Genomic DNA, 6801 nt, shown 5'->3' with positions numbered 1-6801 from the left:
TGGGAACATTTGGACAGCATTTTCTTCTAATATGGGACATTGTTCTATCATAATTTTGTTTTGCTTTGTTTTTTCCTGTATGTGACAATAACCAACTTTAGACCACTTTTTTATTTACTTTTTTAAAAACTGTATATGTTGGAAATGCTTATTCCTCTTCCACAATCTCCCCTATATTTCAGCGTTCAATTAGATTACTTTGCAACTGAAAGTTTGAGAAACCATCCCAAGTACCCTTCCTCCCGCTCCTCGCTTTTTAAGGCCACCTCTACGAATGGAGCAGGAGGCAGAGGGGGGCTAGCCTCTCTCCCCCCACCGCATGTTTACCTTTATTGCATTTCTAAGGTGGGAGGGGTAGAGGCAGGCGAGAGTGGTGCATCCGTGTGGAGCGAGTGCAAGAGGGATTGGGGGAGCGGTTGGCTCCGTTGCACATGCAATCATCGCGGAGGCGGCTCACAACACAGTCCCGGAAGGGGAGTCAGAAGTAAAGCCATTTATAAAAGCGTGAGAGAGGCAGGCGAGCGCTCTTGCGCAGTGACATCGGACTCTGCTGCGTAATGCAACACCAATTCCCAATCCCTGAACAATTGAGGCCCAAGCACAGCCCCGTTCAGTCACGCATCTCTTCTCCATGCACAGCACACGCAGAGTCGTATCAGAGGAGAAATGCAGGCCCCCCTTTGCCCCCCCCCCTGACATGCTCGTATGCCTCCTGAGCGAGCGAAAAATCCTTCCAGTCTTTGGGACGTTAGACTGAATTTCACCCCTCCTGGAAGTGCCCAGATGACTGGCGGCCAACAGAGCCCCAGGCAGAATTGTGCCCTGCAACGGGGCCATTTCCAGCACCCCGCTGCCACCTCCTTTGCCTCTTAGCGCCCCCCTTGCATCTTAGTGCCCCCCTGCTGCCTCCTTGCCTCTTAGAGCCCCCCTAAGTCATCCCACCGTCCCTCAGGGGGCGGTACCACCCCCTTTGGGAACCACTGCTCTAAAGGGAGATGAGAAAATTCTTTCTGACTCTGACTTGTAAACTGTGTGGCAAATGCTGTGTAAAACCCCCAGTGGACGTTGGTGGAGTACAAAGACTTTCAGAGAGATTTCCTTGTGTTACTTTTTCTACACAATAAAGTTGTTGCTTATAATCCCAATGTGTGAGGCGTGGGCACGCCTGATAAGGCGGCTGCAGCCGGAAAGGTAAGGAAAAACCAAAAGTGCCTTTGAGTCCAGAAGGATCTCCTTCCTTCTTTCAACACGAAGGCAAGAAAAATTCTTGAGGAGGAAATGGGGAATACACCTGGAACCTTCTTTCTGCAGACTTCAAGCATGCTCTGTTAGGCTTGGAACTGTTTTACTATAGGAGAAATAGTTTGTACAGGTAGTCCTCAACTTACAACAATTGAGGCCAAAAATTTTGTTAAGTCAGTCACATTTAGTGCAATTTGCTCCATTTTTGACCTTGCCACAGTTAAGTGAATAACCACAATTGTTAAATTAGCAACATGGGTGAATCTAGTTTTTCCCGTTGACGTTACTTGTCAGAAGGTCACAAGAGGTGATATTAAATATTTCCTAGTTCAGAAGTTTTCTGCTCTCAAAGTGGTATGGTTAATGGGGGGGGGAGCACTAGTCGCACACACATGCGTGCTGGGGTCACATGCATAGCATTATGGGTGTGGCCGTGCCCATGCACATTTGATACACAATCCAAAATACGTTAGCCATCATTGATATATGTCCTTCCCTCCCTCCCCAATATGAGGTTCAGAGATCTTCAGAAGGTAAGAAGGAGGAGGGTGTGAGGTCGGGTGGGGTGGGACTCTGGGGGAGAGAGTGAAGGGCCAAGGAGACTCAAGGGTTAGGAAACAAAGCAAAAGGATGTCTTGGAGGGTGGCGGGGGGGGGGGGGGGCTAGAGATTCCTACGGCAGGCAGTTTTTCCCAGCTCTGAATAGACAGTGTTCTGCTTAGTGACTCAAACATTTGATTAATGGCTGCATCAGGGAGAGCAGGAGGATTCGGGTAGTTAAGGAAAGCAATTTCACTTAAGAGCCATTGCAACCTGCAACCTTAATTTAAGGCACATAAGAGTTATATCTCGAGAACTACTTTTATGCGGGCTGTGGAATTCTGGGGCTGAAAATTGGGTGAAATCAAGGTAGAAGACTGAAACTCCACATGTGGAAATTCCATAATCAGCAGACAAAAGCTCCACCCACAATTCCATTTTGAGGAATTCCTCTACTTTTAGAAAGGAAATATCCAAAAGTTTTGCTGATAACCAGAAACTAATAGTTAGCCATTTTTCCTTTTCCTTTAACTCCACTTACAAATTTAATCATGAGAAATGTTTGAGCAAAATTAATCAGGCCAAAATTCAAACATTCAATTTCTCATGTATACTGGGAGATCAAAAATGAAATTCAAGTATTCTCTAAACTCATCTATCTTTCCTCATATGAATTACCTTGTGTGCAATAAGGGATGATTTATGCTTGAAGTAATGATCGCAGACTCGACAATTCAAAGATTTCTACACGGTGTGAGTCCTCTGGTGTGCCACCAGGTTGAAATTCTGACTGAAACCTCCCCCACAATTAGGACATTCAAATAGTTTCTAACCTGTGTGAGTCCTCTGGTGTTTCACCAGGCTGGAATGATCACAGAAACCTTTCCTACAGGAAAGACATTAAAAGGGTTCTCTCCTGTGTGAGTCCTCTGGTGTCTCGCCAGATTGCAATTCTGATTAAAGCTTTTTCCACAAAAAGGACATTCAAAGGGTTTCTCTCCTGTGTAAGTCCTCTGGTGTGCCCACAGGCTGGAACTCAGACTAAAACCTTTCCCACAATAAGGACATTTGAAGGGTTTCTCTCCTGTGTGAGTCCTGGTGTCTCACTAGATTAGAATTATCACTAAAGCTTTTCCCACAGATATGACATTCAAATGGTTTCTCACCTGTGTGAGTCCTCTGGTGTTTCACCAGGCTGGAATGATCACAGAAACCTTTCCTACAGGAAAGACATTCAAAGGGTTTCTCTCCTGTGTGTCCTCTGGTGTCTCACCAGATCGGAATTTGTAATAAAGCTTTTCCCACAGATAGGACATTCAAAGGGTTTCTCTCCTGTGTGAGTCCTCTGGTGTGTCCATACACTGGAACTGTGACTAAAACCTTTTCCACAATCAGGACATTTGAAGGGTTTCTCTCCGGTGTGAGTCCTCTCGTGTGTCACCAGATTGAAATTCGACTAAAGGTTTTCCCACAAATAGGACATTCAAAGGGTTTTCTCCTGTGTGTGTCACCAGATTGGAATTCTGACTAAAGCCTTTCCCACAGATAGGACATTTAATGGGTTTCTCTCTCCGTGTGAGTCCTCGGGTGTGTCCGTAGGCTGGAACTCTGACTAAAACCTTTTCCACAATCAGGACATTTGAAGGGTTTCTCTCCGGTGTGAGTCCTCTGGTGTTTTACAAGACTGGAATTATCACTAAAGCTTTTCCCACAGATAGGACATTCAATGGGTTTCTCTCCTGTGTGAGTCCTCTGGTGTCTCACCAGGTTGGAATGATCACAGAAACCTTTCCTACAGGAAAGACATTCAAAGGGTTTCTCTCCTGTGTGAGTCCTCTGGTGTCTCACCAGAATGGAATTCTGATTAAAGGTTTTCCCACAAATAGGACATTCAAAGGGTTTCTCTCCTGTATGAGTCCTCTGGTGTGTCACCAGGTTACAATGATCACTAAAGTTTTTCCCACAGATATGACATTAAAATGGTTTCTCACCTGTGTGAGTCCTCTGGTGTCTCACCAGATTGACATTCTGATTAAAGCTTTTCCACAGATATGACATTCAAAGGGTTTCTCTCCTGTGTGAGTCCTCTGGTGTGTCACCAGATTGGAATTCTGACTAAAGCCTTTCCCACAGATAAGACATTCAATGGGTTTCTCTCCTGTGTGAGTCCTCTGTGTGTCACCAGGTCGCAATTAAAACTAAAACCTTTCCCACAAATAGGACATTCAAAGGGTTTCTCTCCTGTGTGAGTCCTCTGGTGTCTCACCAGATTGACATTCTGATTAAAGCTTTTCCCACAGATATGACATTCAAAGGGTTTCTCTCCTGTGTGAGTCCTCTGATGTGTCACCAGATTGGAATTCTGATTAAAGGTTTTCCCACAGATAGGACATTCAAAGGGCTTCTCTCCTGTGTGAGTCCCTGGTGTTTCCGTAGGCTGAAACTCTCACTAAAACCTTTTCCACAATCAGGACATTTGAAGGGTTTCTCTCCTGTGTGAGTCCTCTGGTGTCTCACCAGATCCAAATTTTTAATAAAGCTTTTCCCACAGATAGGACATTCAAAGGGTTTCTCTCCGGTGTGAGTCCTCTGGTGTATCACCAGATGGGAATTCCGATTAAAGCTTTTCCCACAGATAGGACATTCAAAGGGCTTCTCTCCTGTGTGAGTCCTCTGATGTGTCACCAGATTGGAATTCTGACTAAAGCTTTTCCCACAGATAGGACATTCAAAGGGTTTCTCTCCTGTGTGAGTCCTCTGGTGTGTTCGTAGGCTGGAACTCAGATTAAAACCTTTTCCACAATCAGGACATTTGAAGGGTTTCCCTCTGGTGTGAATCCTCTGGTGTGTCACAAGACTGGAATTATCACTAAAGCTTTTCCCACAGATAGGACATTCAATGGGTTTCTCTCCTGTGTGAGTCCTCTGTGTGTCACCAGGCTGTAATTAAAAGTAAAACCTTTCCCACAAATAGGACATTCAAAGGGTTTCTCTCCTGTGTGAGTGCTCTGGTGTCTCACCAGATTGACATTCTGATTAAAGCTTTTCCCACAGATATGACATTCAAAGGGTTTCTCTCCTGTGAGTCCTGATGTGTCACCAGATTGGAATTTTGATTAAAGCTTTTCCCACAGATAGAACATTCAAAAGGTTTCTCTCCTGTGTGTGTACTCTGGTGTGTCACCAGATTGGAATTCTGATTAAAGGTTTTCCCACAGATAGGACATTCAAAGGGTTTCTCTCCTGTGTGAGTCATCTGGTGTTTCCGTAGGCTGAAACTCTCACGAAAGCTTTTCCCACAGTCCGGACATTCAAAGAGTTTCTCTTCTGTGTGTGTGGTCTTGTGTCTCAGGAGGTGGGAATTTCTAATGAAACTTTTCCCACAATCTCCACACTTATAAGGTTTCTCCATGGAGTGAATCCTCTGATGTATTTTCAAGTATGATTGAAATTTCTCCAGAGTCAGGACATTGAATGGGTTTTTCTCCTTTATGGTTCCTCTAGTATTTCACAAATTGGAATCATAACTGAAAGTTTTCCAACAATCAGGACATTCAAAGCATTTATCTCCTATGTGAGTCTTCTGATGTATCACCAGGCTGGAATTGTGACTTCCCCATAATCAGGACATTCAAAGGGTTTTTCTTCTGTGAGAGTTGTCTGGTGTCTCTTCAGATGGAAATTTCTAATGTTGTTTTTCCCATAATCTGGATACTCATACAGTTTCTCCTGGAGTCAATCTACTGATGTGTCACCAGACTAAAATTGTGACTAAAATTTTTCCCCACAATCATGACATTCAAATGGTTTCACTTTTGTGGGAGTCCTTGGGTTTCACTAGGGTGGAATTCTCACTGAAACTTTTCCCACAGAAAGGATGTCCAAATGGTTTTATTCCTGTGTGTGTATCCTTTAGTGTCTCAAGACCTGAGAATTTCTAATGTAACTTTCTCACAATCTGCAGTCATACGTTTTCTCCCTCCTGTGAGTTATCTGATGTAGCACCATGTTGACATGCTCACTAAAACATTTACATTGGGAGCACTTCCCTTGTGTGGTGATACTTCCATGAACCACAAGGGAGCTGTTGTGACCATAGTTTTTGCCACATTCAGGTAATTTGTATGGATTTTCTCCTTTCTGCCCCCTCTAGTACATAATCAGTTGTGATTTGCAATCTGTGCTTTTCCCACAATAGGCAAATCTATGGAGCTTTTTCACAGCTGATATACTTGGGGAGGTCAAAATTATGGACAATGTCTTGTTTAGTGGTGCTTTCATTTAAGTCGTCTTCTTCCTCAGAGAGAGGCCTGCATTACTGTCTGTCTTCCTCCCCACGGACTTCCACATATATCCCTCTTTTGCTGAATGATGTAAAATCTCCGTTCACCTCTCATTCAATTTATCCTTGAATTCTGCATAATCTGCTTATTCTTTCTCAATTTTCTCTCTTTTCAGCTGCTGGAGGAAGAGCAGATTTGTATGGTTTTCTGCAGGAAATGGAAAATATTTTGATTTCTGGCTTGATTTTCTTCCCTTTTCACCACTGATTGTTATTTACAGTTGTCCAGAGTGCTCTTATTGCCATCCTGGTCATCTGTAAGATGCAAAGAAAAGTGTAACTTTAATTGTTTATAAAATGGTTAGAGATGAGGTGAAAAAAGAAGAAGTATACACCACTTTTGTTCATGGAAGTCCTCAGCTGCAAATAAGGGCAGAAAATACTGTCTACAACCCTCTGGTGACATCCTTGTTCAAGTAGTCCTCACTTAACCTCCGCAATTGGAACTGATATTTGCGTCACTAAGCAGCTCAATCATTAAGCATCTTGTCACATGACAGTGCCAACTTATATCTGCTCCTCTGTAGTTGCTAAGCTAATTACTGTGGGTTGTAACTGTATTAACAGAACATACTTCTGGAATGGAAGATACTCTAGAGGTTCTTAATGATGCCAATACTAACTGACATTGAAAACAGAGGTGGTGGGGACTTCCGGGGGGCGTGGCCTGTTGCCGAG

The 6801-nt window shown here is 43.8% G+C and overlaps 1 pseudogene; it reads right to left on the bottom strand.

The window, feature by feature from the left end:
* Positions 1-3474: 3474 nt before the first annotated feature.
* Positions 3475-4780, bottom strand: LOC116503785 (annotated as a pseudogene).
* Positions 4781-6801: the final 2021 nt, after the last annotated feature.

This window comes from Thamnophis elegans, chromosome 2, assembly GCF_009769535.1.
Source record: "Thamnophis elegans isolate rThaEle1 chromosome 2, rThaEle1.pri, whole genome shotgun sequence".
NCBI lineage: Eukaryota > Metazoa > Chordata > Lepidosauria > Squamata > Colubridae > Thamnophis > Thamnophis elegans.
This window is presented reverse-complemented; position numbering and strand designations above follow the sequence as displayed.